At 40.7% G+C, this 14,900-nt stretch overlaps 1 protein-coding gene across 1 annotated transcript in view; it reads right to left on the bottom strand.

Moving 5' to 3' along the window:
* Positions 1 to 14,900, bottom strand: part of FARS2 (phenylalanyl-tRNA synthetase 2, mitochondrial) — a 480,681-nt gene that overhangs the window by 161,247 nt on the left and 304,534 nt on the right. The gene's annotated exons all lie outside the window — the stretch shown is intronic.

Raw genomic sequence — 14,900 nt, forward strand, 5'->3', positions numbered from 1 at the left:
ATCAGCAGGTAATTCATTACTGCGAACATAATAATTAGGAAGAAACTATTATGCTTAACCATCTTTAGTATAAAAGCATAAATACTATAAAAGGACTTCCTCTGGTGATTTGTTTAAGCTCTACTAGTATATAAATTTTAAAATACACAAATATAAATGTTGTACATAAATGCACTGCCTTACTTTCACAGCAATCACATGCTATGATACTGTAAACATATGAATGGGATTTTTATTAAAAATAATAATTAATACCAAAGGAGGGCTGTGGCCTTTTGGCTTGGAGTGGAGTGATAGGTCTTTTTTGTGCACAAAACTCACAGATCAAAAGTCTTGATGGTTCTAGTTACATAAAACATACAGTTTATGGATTTGATAAGTCAAGAGGTTGCACGGTAAGACATCATAGATCCCTGCAACCTCCAAGTGTGACTTGTCCAGCATGATTGAGCATTCCCAGAGATCCCTACATCCTTACATCTCTATATACCTAAGAGACACTCCATTGCCTCCAACGGCAATTTGTATATGAATGTCCATGTCTAATTTCAGACTGCAATTATTTGTAAGCTGGCAGCCAGGTAAGTTCAAAGTACTGCAAACCACTTTGAAATATCTCAGTATACCAACTCCTGCTGGATAAAACTGAAATTGCAACAGACTATGCACAAACCTATAAACTGTTGGGGTATCAAATGCCCTGCACAATTCATGCCTGCTGCTTCACTTCTGCATTACACTATAAACCTTTTTTTAGAGCAGTGTGTGACGAAACCAATCTCGCCACATTGTATTGGAGGAGCCTGGTTGCCTGCCTGCTGCCTTTGGACTATGGCCCTGGGAGATTGGGCCCTTTACAAACAGTATTCAGCCCTAACAGAGTGCATGTCACTCATTCTGGCCCTTTAAATACAGTGGGGCCATTCGGTGCTTGCCCTGTGTGAGCAGTGATACCCCCCAGATGGCTATGCCATGGTGCCTATTCATATAATGAAAGACTATGGGAAAGACTTTGGCTCCATGGCAATTAAACTGTATTTGTGTGGTCTGCGTGCCATTCACCTAATAATGTGCACGCAGACCTGAGCTATCTGGGGATATGTTAAATGTCTGTGTTTAATGTATAAAATGTGACTTTATGTATTTTAAAGAGTTTTATGTTGTTTTGCAACCATGTGGTTAATGGAGTCTGCCTCTAGTCCTGGATAATTAGATTCCTTCTCCAATTATCTCCAGGGCAGAAGGGAGGAAGCCAGGATGCATTGTGGGGATATTTTACTTTTACTGTTTAAGCCAGGGGGAATAAAATATACTTTTAGTAACTTTTGAACCCCTGGTCTGATTCATGCCATTTTTTAATATGTTGTTCCCCTGAATGGATTGATTGAGGATATGTATTTTTATGTGAATGTGATGTATGGTTTTAAAGTTATGAAAGTTGTGTAAAAGTATATGTTGAACTGTATGCATAATGAGATTATGTGTCACACTAAGGGGAGGGGATGTGTGGGATGTAACATCTACGTCATTGGTTATTTTATGCCTCCCCCTGGGTGTGGCCTGTATGTGTACTCATGTAATAAAAACCAGGCTGGGTGCCCCAGCACCTCAGACCACTGCTTGACCCTCAACACGGAGCCTTGTCTCGTTCTTGGGGGGATTCACTGTATGCTGTTGGAGATTGACTGCTAGGGAGTGTAAGCTGATGTCTGCTTTTCCTATTCATCTGCTAGCAGCTATTTGTGAGGTTCCAGCTGGAGTGCTACCTTATTCACCTATATCCAGTTCGTGAGTTTTGGTGCTTTTACAGTAGCTGTGCCTTTTTGGGAAAAGGGGATTATCGCCTAAACTGATTTTTCCCCTTTTATGCTGAAACGGTCGGTAACACAGTGTTTACATGGCTGCCTAGACCTGCTTCCTGGGTCAGTGTTGCACAGTGTAGAGACACTGAAAATGCTCCCCATAGAGATGCATTGATTCAATGCATCTCAATGAAAAGATGCTGATTGGCCCAGTGTTTTGAAAAAGCATTGGGTTGGCTAAGATCGTCAATTTTGATGATCTCAGCTAAGGAGGCGGGTCAAGGCCATCTGCGACGAGACTAGCATGGTGTTAGAATATAGGTAAATTTTATACCCTTTTAAAGAGAGCAAGCCACCTAAAATGTGCTTTTAGCATTATAGTGTCAGGAATACATGTCTGTGTTCCTTTAATGACTAAAGCTGTACTATATACATTGTTCATTCATATCTTTCCAACTCAAAAAGCCATCGATTTAGTCAAAAACTATGAAAGTGGCTGTGTAACTTCTTACTGGTGCGGTCCCAAATGCGTGCTCCCACCTGTAAATGGGGCAATGTCACCTAAAAAAGGGATATGTCAGCCTGGATGTATGCATGAGCAGTTGATTGTCAGCTTGTCTGGTCAATCTGACTCGGGGCAGCAGATGCCCAGAGTACTTTTGACATTATCTGAACATGGACTTAATGCCCTTTTAATACAATGTGTGCAGTTTGCGTAGCCCAAGCATGTCTTTTGCTTTGTTTGCGCTAAGGTGATCTGGAATATTTCCCTAGATGTGAGACACCAGAGAAAAAAATAAAGGGAGAGCAGGACAGAACCCCAAAAACAGGACAGTCTTGACAAACCCAGAACAGTTGTGAGGTATTCTATTGCCTTATCGAGGTATGCATTCATGATTGTTATGAATGAAGCATCTATGGTTGCTGTGATCTACGTTCCAGTGAAACTTGGAGTTATATACGAATGCTGATTTATTAAACAAGGTGGGCAACTTAAGAGAGGAAATCTATTTCAGAGTGTATTTTTTTTATATTTTAGTAATGCAGAGTGGCTTCTACATGACTTATATGTAGCAGAGGGTTTCAGAAGTAAAACAAATTAATAAGTAGAGCAGCAGCTTGTGTTAGACACTGCAGTACATTTCAGTACACAGGATCTCTTTTAAGTGACTGTATTTAGATAGTTACAAGCTAAACTAATCCCAGTCCCATAACTGTTCCAGGCTAAAATGCATTAAAAGCATGAAATAACCATGTACTCGGCAGGGAGATGAATGTAAATTCTTACATCCAGAGTGCATAGAGAGCAGACACAAACACAACTGGTATCAAAGTGCTAAGAAACACAATCTGTATACAGCAAAGATAATGGTTTATCATTCATCTAGAATGATGGCTCAATTCAACCACCATGCTACAGCATTACAAAGGACTAAGCCAAATACACAGTAATAAGAAGACATTTTGTTCCATCTCCACTCTAGCTTTCTTACACTTCCTGGCTCTCTGTCACATCATTTTCATTCACATCATGCAAGAGGTTGCTGTGCGCAGACTATATGAACATCACACATTTCCAGCGATGTGCAGGCACACAGCCGCACGTCATATAGTCATATAGATCTGTAATTACAAGCTCACAGCATCACGTCTACTTAAAAAAACAACAAAAGAAAGATCTGCTTCATCACTATGTTTACGGTTTTCTTTATGGCATAATTTCAACGTTATATTGTTTTAAAAATAGACTAAACAGAGATATCATCCCTCAGCAATTATGCTCATAGCAAAAAAGGCAATGTATTACTGCAAACACCCAGTGACTAATGGTTTGTTTAAAAGATACTAAGTGTTCTGATTAAGCTGGGACAGTACTGAATTAAGAACTCATCCCTTGCTACATGGGTGCTTTGTGCTAAATTTTATTCTTTGTCAAAAAGACGCCATGCATTCACACATGGCCAACCATGACAATACATCATCACGGCCTCAGAGACAAGGAAGCTGAAACAGTGCTATGATGACAAATGCTCCTTCCCATGTATGTTTGCCACTGACTCCTGGAGGAGTGTGAAAGCTGGCCTCCTGCCCCATGACTATGGTCCAGGTCTGGGACATCGTTTGGACATTGCCCTGCCCAGCTGCCATTAGCAGCTTTCCCTGGGTGCCCCTGGTTTGGTACTTTCCCTTCATACGAATGGAACCAAACGCTAGCTCTCTGGCGGCCGTTCACACGAACCAAACTAACGAATAGTCTCAGCAGTACTTAGCTGCGACTGCGAATGTTGTGGAACTGTTTTCGGCATGAGGTGACCGTGCGGGTCACGGACAACTTGGTTCGGGGTTTTTAACCACTTTTCAAAAGGAGAGCGCTTTTCGGAGGGAAGGTGGAACAAACGCTACCGCCTTCCCCCTGTTCCAGCTAGGAAGCAGTTATTGGCAGAGGTACCCAGCCGGGGTACAGGGAGCTCTGCTATAAGTGCCAAGCTCCATTTTATTGTAAACAACTCCTATCAATATCAGGAAGTTAGAGGCTGAGCACAGTTCGACTTGAGGACATCCGCTAGACACTGCATATGTTTCTATACTAATAGGCTCACATGCATGTCATTAGTATAATGCTCAATAAACACCAATTATGTTATTAATGTACACATAACAATCAATGATCCACATGGTAGCTCCAAATGTCATCAGATGTTTTAAACATAATTGGTGGTCATGCTCCATGCTTAGGAAATCTAGTGTAAACTAAGTGATTATCCATCAATATGTTTATGGATGAGGTATTGTTGATTGATTTCAATAACCTCCTAGCTTGGCTTTTTAGTGTGCACGACTTCACGCATGTATATTGCACTGTTGTGTGTAAAGCACTACTTTAAAGTGTCATAGTCGTAAGGTTCTTTCAATTCATGGTACTAGACCAGCATGATAGAATTGCCCTTGGACAAGACTGATACTGGATAACCCTAATGTCACAAATTTTTGCCTCATATTCTGTTGAGGCACATTGCTCTGTCAGTGTGTCTTTTCTGGACATATGCATGAACTAAATATTCACAACTGAGACCTCATTCCCAATCCTGGTGTGACCATCCTAAATGCTGGTAGGTAAACAGCAGATAAAAAATACAAAAAGATACATCCTGCACTCACTCCCATCACTCCTGGGCGGCAGCAACGACCACAGTACACATCAGCCCCAATATATACAGTAAAAAACAAAGAAAAAGTTAGCTGCGCTCTCTCCTCAATCCCTATGTATATTTAAAAAAATGGAGGTCATTTAGTTACTCCAATGGCCATTGGAAGGAATGTCCGCCTGCCAAAGTCAAGGCAGACCCCCCTAGACGGGTCCTACACTGACCTTTCACCTTGAGCTTCTGGCAAAGATATCTCTAATGAAACAGAGAGGAGTACTTTTTATATACACCCCTATATACTTATGAACCCTTAATAGGGAACACATGGGATGGGCGGCAGCATTGTAACAAAGCTGTGTGATACAAAAAGTGAATACAAATACAAAAAGATAAGTCCTGCGCTCACTCCCATCACTCCTGGGCGTCAGCAACGACTACAGTACACATCAGCCCCAATGTATACAGTAAAAATAAAAGAAAAAGTTCCCTGAGCTATCTCCTAAATCCCTATGTATATTTCAATAAATGGAGTTCATTTAGTTCATGGGTCGTCAACCTGGTCCCTACCGCCCACTAGTGGGCGTTTCGGGATTCCAGGTGGGCGGTAGGGATTTTTTATAGATTGGGTGAGTGGGCGGGCGGGTGCGAGCCGGCGGTACCCCTGCGACCGGGTACCGCCATCACCACTTGCGGCCCCGGCCCGGGCGGCAATCCGCCGGGGCCGCATATGGAGGGGTCCATCGGGTGGCCCATGCTGTCAGGGCCACCCGATGGATGTGGATTGTGAGGGGGCCCGGTCAGCGCTGGGCGCTTTAAAAGCGCGACCGGGCCCCCTGTGATGACATCACAGAGCTGGGAGGAAGTGATACCCCGGTCACTGCTCCCAGTTAAAACTGAGAGCCGCGCGGGAGGAAGGAGGAGGAGGGAGTCAGAGTGGGAACTCTGACTCCCATCCACCTGAGCCACCACTGGACCCCAGGGAAAGTCACCCTCCTGCACCTTAAAGGTAGGAAACAGGAGGGTGACTTAAATATAATGTGTGTTTGTTTGTGTATGTGTCTTTGTATGTATGTCTTGTGTGTGTCTGTATGTGTGTCTTATGTATGTGTCTTGTGTGTGTCTGTATATATGTGTCTTGTTTTTGTATGTATGTCTTGTGTGTGTATGTGTCTTTGTATGTATGTCTTGTGTGTGTGTCTGTATGTATGTGTGCCTGTGTATCTGTATATATGTGTCTTGTTTTTGTATGTATGTCTTGTGTGTGTATGTGTCTTTGTATGTATGTCTTGTGTGTGTCTGTGTCTTTGTATGTATGTCTTGTGTGTGTCTGTGTCTTTGTATGTATGTCTTGTGTGTGTATGTGTCTTTGTATGTATGTCTTGTGTGTGTTTGTCTGTATGTGTGTCTTTGTATGTGTCGTGTGTGTGTGTCTGTATATATATGTGTGTATGTATGTGTGTCTTGTCTTTGTATGTATATGTTTCTTGTGTCTGTCTGTGTGTATGTGTCTTTGTATGTGTCGTGTCTGTCTGTATATATGTGTGTATGTATGTGTGTCTTGTCTTTGTATGTATATGTTTCTTGTGTCTGTCTGTATGTGTGTATGTTTCTTTGTATGTATGTCGTGTGTGTGTGTCTGTATGTATGTGTGCCTGTGTGTGTGTCTGTATGTATGTGTGTGTGTCTGCATGTGTGCCTGTCTGTCTGTATGTATGTATGTATGTGTGCCAGCAGGGCCGCCATCAGAAATTTTGGGGCCCCTAACACAGCTCAAGGTCTGGGCCCCCCTTCAAGCCCGCCCACAGGGCAAGCCTCCAAATCCTGCCCACAGGAATACACACACACACACACACTAACAGATACAAATACTGAAACAGACTGGCATACACACACTGGCACACATACACTGGCATACACATACACTGGCATACACACACAGGCATACATACGTAGGCATACATACGTAGGCATACATACGTAGGCATACACACATACACTGACATACACTGGCATACATACATACACTGACATACACATACACTGGCATACACACACACACACTGGCATACACACATACACCTCATTTTCAGCCACCCTCCTCTCTTCCTTACCATTTCGTCGCAGGAGGGGGGCTGGGGATGATGTGAGTCGGCTGCCTCTCCTCGCGGCCTTTCTCTCCTCCTTCCCGCGCGGAGTAAACTGGGAGGAAGTGACCGGACGTCACTTCCTCCCAGCAGCACTTGCTTCCGGCTGCATTTTTTTTACAGCGCTGACCGGGCCCCTGAAAATAATAGGGCCCATTGGGTGGCCCTAAATGCTTGGGCCACCTGATGGGCCCCATAAGCGTGTGGGCCCCGGTGCAGATGCACCGGCGGCAGTTCCGCTGATACACGTGGGGCCCGGGCCAGGGCCCCCCAGGGCCGTTGGGCCCGTGACAATTGTCACGGTTGTCATGTCCTGATGGCGGCCCTGTGTGCCAGTCTGTTATAGTGGGATACCTAGCTCAGCCTTCCTACTGGGCATTGCTATAAGGAAGGTTTAAAAAAGTGGAAAAAAAAAAGGTGGGGAGGGGAATTGAGGAGGGAGAAGAGGGGAGATGACGCACAGATGAGAAATCCTATTATGCGCAAACTGAGAAGTTGTCTGAATATCACCGAAAGAGGAGACCTTCGTTTGTTCCTTACGAAAATCGAACCAGATATCAAATATTTAGTCTTGCAGCATCAACCTCAAGGATCTCATTAATCACTAGTAAAGGTAATTTCAATTTACCGTATATACTCGAGTATAAGCCGACCCGAACATAAGCCGAGGCCCCTAATTTTACCCCAAAAAACTGGGAAAACTTATTGACTCAAGTATAAGACTAGGGTGGGAAATGCAGCAGCTACTGGTAAACTTCTAAATAAAATTAGATCCTAAAAAAATTATATTAATTGAATATTTATTTACAGTGTGTGTATATAATGAATGCAGTGTGTGTGTATGAATGCAGTGTGTGTATGTATGAGTGCAGTGTGTGTATATGAGTGCAGTGTGTGTATATGAGTGCAATGTGTGTGTATGAGTGCAGTGTGTGTATGAGTGCAGTGTGTGTGTATAAATGCAGTGTGTATATTATGAGTGCAGTGTGTGTGTATGAGTGCAGTGTGTGTATATGAGTGCAGTGTGTGTATATGAGTGCAATGTGTGTGTATGAGTGCAGTGTGTGTGTATGAGTGCAGTGTGTGTGTGTATGCAGTGTGTGTATGAATGCAGTGTGTGTATGAGTGCAGTGTGTGTATGAGTGCAGTGTGTGTATGAGTGCAGTGTGTGTGTGTGTGTGTATGAGTGCAGTGTGTGTATGAGTGCAGTGTGTGTATGAGTGCAGTGTGTGTGTATGAGTGCAGTGTGTGTGTGTGTGTGTGTGTGATGCAGAGCAATGGTGGGGGGTGGGCATTTTTTATTATTATTTTATTATTATTATTTTAATATTATTTTTTTTTCTTATATTATTATTTTTTATTTTATTATAATTTTTTGATTATTTTTTTTTTCGGCCCCCCTCCCTGCTTGTTAGCTGGCCAGGGAGGGGGGCTCTCACTCCCTGGTGGTCCAGTGGATGGGCTGTAGGAGGGGGGCTGGCAGAGAGCTGTAACTTACCTTTCCTGCAGCTCCTGTCAGCTCCCTTCTCTCACATCCGGTCCGTGCAGCTCCCAGGTAAGCTCCCTCTGCAAGTCTCGCGGCCTCGTGGAGCGTTGCCACGGTAACCTGTGGCAAAGCTCTGACCCCGCGGCTCTCGCGAGACTTGGGAGCTGCACGGACCTGGGAGCTGCACGGACCGGAGGTGAGAGAAGGGAGCTGACAGGAGCTGCAGGAAAGGTAAGTAACAGCTTCCTGCCAGCCCCCGGTCCTTGTCTGTATTATGGCAATGTAAATTGCCATAATACAGACAATTGACTCGAGTATAAGATGAGTGGGGGTTTTTCAGCACAAAAAATTTGCTGAAAAACTCGTCTTATACTCGAGTATATACGGTAAGTTAAAAACCTTATAAACATGCATTAATTGAAAATAAAAAGATAAATGAATGTACATTTATTTATTTTTTAAAACACCCTCCTTTCGAAAAAAATATTCCGCACTTGCGCGAAAACTGGTGGGCGGTACGGAAAAATTTTCAACCAAAAAGATGCATTAGTGGGCAGTAGTTAGAAAAAGGTTGACTACCACTGATTTAGTTACTCCAATGGCCATTGGAAGGAATGCCCGCCTGCCAACGTCAAGGCAAACCCTCCTAGGCGGGTCCTACACTGACCCTTCAGCATGCTTCCTTGAGCTTCTAGCAAATATATCTCTAATGAGACAGAGAGGGGTATTTTTTAAAATATGCATACCTAAATGTACTTAGCAACTCTGGAACCTTTTGAAAAGTAATCTGATATAAACAAAATCCCCAAAATATGTAACATACCCATTTTACTACCTCTGGCAATCCTAAATTTCCTTAATAAGTCATATTTACTACCTCTGGTATCCAAACACACTTCAGTTTTTTGTTTTAAAACTTTATCCAAGTGTAATATAAAGATTGTGGGAAAGAAATGCCTTCCAAGTATGTTTGACAAAACTGAAGCAGACTTGGTAGACGTTCCAACCAACTAATGATGGCATTTGAGTGTGTTAACCACAAATGCCATCAACATATCTCAGTGTGTTGATATGGAATCTACGTAATCTGCCAATACATGCAAACAGTATATGCCATGGTGCATACAAAGTGTGCAGGATGAATTGGCAAAGTCAACTGCAATCATTTGCATTTTGCAAAAAAGAGTTATAAAAAAAACAAAACAAAATATACTGTTATAATGAATTATAACTTGGATGCACTCATAACTAATTACATTTTGATAAGCATTACAAAAACATTACATGAAAATAATAGCCATTCTCCATTAATCTAATGACAACTGCAACACAGAAATCATTATTAAGCACAGAATCTGTTTCTATGACAACCATCTCTGCCAAGTGAAATTGTTTTATCATATCTCAGCAGTTGCACTTCTTAAAATACTGTAAATTATTGATTTATTTTTCATTGAAGAAAAAAAGATAAATATGTGACTCAAGCTAATACTGTAAGATGTATTACATGCATAATAACCTTAAACCATTTTTGCCCAGCCTTAATAAAAAAACAAAAAAAAACAAAAACAAACAAGAATTACATGTATTAAACAAAACAGGACTGATTCCTTTTTAAGTCATTTACAGCATTTATTTCATTTTAGTTCACTTTCAAGAAATTGTTTGCTTCCCCCCCATATTTTAGTTTGTGATAACCTAGAAAGGTTAAAATAACATAGCCCATCAGCCATCTTTGCTATTGCATTTAATGTAGCAACCAAAATATTAAACTATTTTTTTAAATGAGTGAGAACAATAGCTTTGGAGACCCATCTACCAAAATCTGATCACAGCATTAGTGTGCAGTTAAAGAGAACATGTGAAAGGAAGGTTTAAAAGATGAAGGGAATGCATTCGTTTGACATTAGATCAGAAGATAGAATATTTCTCTCCAAATGTCAGTGTCATGAGAGACACTGTACGAGGGGGAGGTAGAGAGGATAACTTTCAAAAGGTTTTTCTTTCTTTCAATAGAAGTACTGTAGAATGTCAAAGCTGCTTATAAGGCAAGATGCACTGTGCTAACACAAAGGATACATATCAGTATAGTGTGCAAAAGATAAGGAGTATTGGCTGACCCACAGATAGCACTTTAAAGTAGAATGCATGGCAGCCATTGTCTAAAGGTTTTTTTTTCATGATAAAATGGTGCATAAGGTAAAATGTCAGGCACTAGGAAACAACTAAATGTTTCCACCGCTCGTTCAATAATATGTATCCTTAGTGCAATAAAATATCTAAAAAAAAAAAAAAATGTACTGCTCAGTAAACCTGGGAATATTCTTTGACCAAAAGTCTGTAATGTCAGAGATGGGGTGGGAAAAATATACAGAAGATGTTATATAGACCGTAATGCAGCCAGAACCTTTTCCAGATCACTACAGATCTTATAGCTCGTGTACATAGGTTACTTTAAGACAAAGTAATTTGGATCCTTTTAGCCAAGTTGTAATGTCTGGTAAAAAAAAAAAAAAAATAATAAAAGAAAAAAAAAAAATCCTGCATTGTGAGATTCACAAAAACCGACTAACCTGGATGGATCAGGATGAGTTACCTATAAATGTAAAAAAGTCGTTTAGAATTTTTAGAGGTGGCCTTCCAAAAATAACTGGTAACAGAAAAATGATGGTGCAGTATGTCTAATACACATAGAGTAAAAGGGGAATATGAGCTGCAATCCTGGCTTGGGATTCAAAAGAAGGACTATAGGCAGCAATTACTATGTAGTGCCAATAGGTTAAAGGGATACTACAGGCATTAAAACAACTTTACGTTAATGAATCAGGTTTGGTATATAGAGCAGGCCCTGCAGTTCAATCACCTGCTATTTAGGAGTTAAATAACTTTTGTTTATGTTTATACAGTCTTAGTCACACCTCCCCTGGCTGTGACTCACACAGCATGCATGAAAAAAAATGGTTTCACTTTTAGTTTTTCAAGTTTTTTTTTTTTTTTTTTAAATCTCCTGTTCTGTAAATTGAATTTTAAACAAACAGAAGAGGCTCCTGTCGAATCTATCACAATACTAACATGGCAGGAAATAAGAAATTCTAAATTAAACAGAAGGTGCATTAAAGGAAGTTTAAACATTAGATGCCGCTTTACACTAAAGGGACACTATAGTCATGTTACCAGATCAACTACAGGTTAATGTAGTTTGTCTGGTGAGTATAGTCTGTCCCCACAGGCTTTTGTTGTAAACACTATCTTGTCAAAGAACAGGCAGTGTTTACATTACAGCCTAGGGATACCTCCAGTGACCACTCCTTAGATGGCTACTAGAGGTGCTTCCTGGGACAATACTGCACAGTGTGTAGCACTGGCATTCAGTATCTCCACCCTCTGCATTGAGACATTGAAGTTTTCTCATGGACGTGAACTGATTCAATGCAGTCACCACTACTGATAATGTTGGCCAAGGAAGCAAATCAGGAGCAGAGCCAGTAGCAGCAGACTGGAATAAAGGTAAGATTTTACTATATTTACGTAGGGCAAGGGGGGCTAGATAGTGTTTTTAAGACTACAGGGTCAGGAATGCATGTTTGTATTCCTGACCCTATAGTGTTAATTTAAGTGTTTAGGAAGGCTCTGCAAGTCACAAACAGATAGGTGTGACTAGGGCTACATAAACAAAGTGATTTATCCTTAAAATGGCAGAGAATTTAGCAATTAGGCTGCAGGGGCATGATATATACACCAAAAGCGCTTCATTAAGCTTAAGTTGTTGTGGTGTCTTTAGTGTCCCTTTAAGCAAACCCCTGACCTATTTCATGGAATTGTCTTGACAATAATTGTGGGCCTATGAAGGGCCTCAAACTAAACAAATATTTAATGCACAGTTTTTATTTTTTTGTAGCCATACCTATGTTCTTCTGGAACTGGCACTGTGATGCACCTTATGAAATCTCTTTAAATATCTTAAATGTAATTTGTCACACAGTGAGCAAACAATTTAATTGTGTGGCCCCAGTCCCTGGCTCTAGGTGCAAAGTCTGATACTTCTGGAAGAAACTGAGAATTCCTAGCTGCGCATATTGCAAAAACAAGGCCATACACATCAGATAAGTGCCAAATTATCTTGTTATTACCAAGTATTTAGAGAGTGTGAGAGAACATATGTTTTATAGTTCCATAAAAGTTTCCTTAGTGCATTAGGACCAGATATTGTTAAGAAAGAAGCACGCTGCATCTTCCTTTTTAAACATGATGCCACTATATAAAGTAGCCATATTGGCTTAAAGGGACACTATAGTCACTTTTTGTTTTACATGGTAAAACAAATACATACCGAAGATGCAGCATGCCATGATATCCATCCGAAAACGCTTTGACAAAATCCTGCTTGCAACAGCACTCAAGATACAGAACTCAAAGTTATCTCAATAGATGTTCACTGTGCAACATTGTTCTATTCATGCTGAATTATGTTTTGCTACTTTCTTGTTAGACATAAGGTCATCTTTGAGATAACAACATGGTGTTTTTTTTTTTCCAGTTTTCCTTTTGATAGACAGACCAGATAGATAACACATTAAACTAAACGTGTAAGCAATGCTTGTGGCTTATTCATATTAGTAAGAAAGTGCTATGTTAAGGAAATATATGTATATGTGTATTGGGTCTCAAATGTGTTCTACATAAAAAATATTTTATATATCATAAAAACTTACACATGATTAAATTAAGATCTTAAATAAAGGTTAAAAATTTGCCCACAAAAGAAAATGTAATTCTTTCATGTAAATGTTCTAGGACCACGACTATAAAAATATTCTTTAAGATTAATAAAAGTGATTATGTAGATACAAATCCTAAATTTACTCAAATGAGGGGGGAAAAAATATACCTTTTACCCAAGAACATATAGGGTTAGTGCAATACGTATGTTTGAAAAATCTATAATTGAAGATTTTGAAAAATTTGGGAATAAAAGTAAAATAAAATGCTCAATCTGAAAATGAAAGAAAAGCATTGCAACCATTGAGGAATAATAGGAAAATAATAATAACAGCAGCGGACAGAGGGGAGTATTGTGATGCAAAATATGAAAGATTATTTAAAGAAATGCTATAGACATTTGAGAGATGATAAAGTATATAGAGAATTAACAAAAGATCCAATAAAGTCCCTTTATACATTTTGGATAAGGGTAGAAAGATGGTATTTTAAATGATAATGAATAAAAATTATATTAAAGAAAATGAATATCCACATATATCAATCTTTTATATCTTACCAATGGTGCATAAGAATATAGTGTCCCCCAGGAGGACTAATAGTCGTTGGTATAGCAAAGCCTTATGCATATCCCACCAATGCTCAAAGGGACACTCCAGGCACCCAGACCACTTCTGCCCATTGGAGTGGTCTGGGTGCCAACTCCCATCACCCTCAACCCTGCAAGTGTAATTATTGAAGTTTTTATACACTGCAATAATTACCTTGCAGGGTTAAGTCCTCGAAAGTCCCCGAAAAGTGTTTTAAACAACGCTGGACATCCTCACGCTATGCATGAGGTCCTCCAGCATTGCCAGAATTCCTATAGGAAAGCTGACGGTGGGGGAGGGACGGAGCGGAGCCTAACCCAGCGCTGAGGAACATCGGTGCTGGATTCAGGTAAGTCGCTGAAGGTTTTAACCCCTTCAGCAACATGGGATGGGGAGTGGGAGGGAGGGGGGCACTGCAGGAACCTGCAGTGCCAGGAAAACAGATATGTTTTCCTTGCACTGGAGAGTCCCTTTAAATTCCCTCACTCTGTTATCCTCTACCACGTCAACTGGAAGGCTATTCCATACATCTACTACTCTCTCAGTAAAGTAATACTTCCTTATATTATACATCAATTCAAAGTGGTGATCACATGGCCCTGGAGAGCCGGAGCTGCTACAGGGGGACTGCTGGAGTCTCCGGCAGTCCCCCCGACTGTGATCGTCGCGGAACGCTGTTCCGGGTAAGTCCAAGGCTCCTATTTGCAACCTTAACAACCGTTTTTTGTCGGACATACATAGTACGTCCAGGGTCGTTAAGGGGTTAAAAGAGTGCTCCTAATCTCAGCTCGTTTAGCCCCCCCCTATGTATTAGTGCACTAAATATGTATTAGTGCACTATTAGAAACTAGATTGTATTGAGTATTATATCCTTAGTTGGTCAATACTGTTCTACGCTCTCTGGGATTCTATAAGGTTCAGAGGTCCCTTAACTTAACAGAAAACATATTTTCCATTTGGTAAATGATACAACATTATACAAGCTGTGTCCAAAGACATAACTTTACTTTGTC

The sequence above is a fragment of the Pelobates fuscus genome, chromosome 4 (genome assembly GCF_036172605.1).
Source record: "Pelobates fuscus isolate aPelFus1 chromosome 4, aPelFus1.pri, whole genome shotgun sequence".
Classification (NCBI taxonomy): Eukaryota; Metazoa; Chordata; class Amphibia; order Anura; family Pelobatidae; genus Pelobates; species Pelobates fuscus.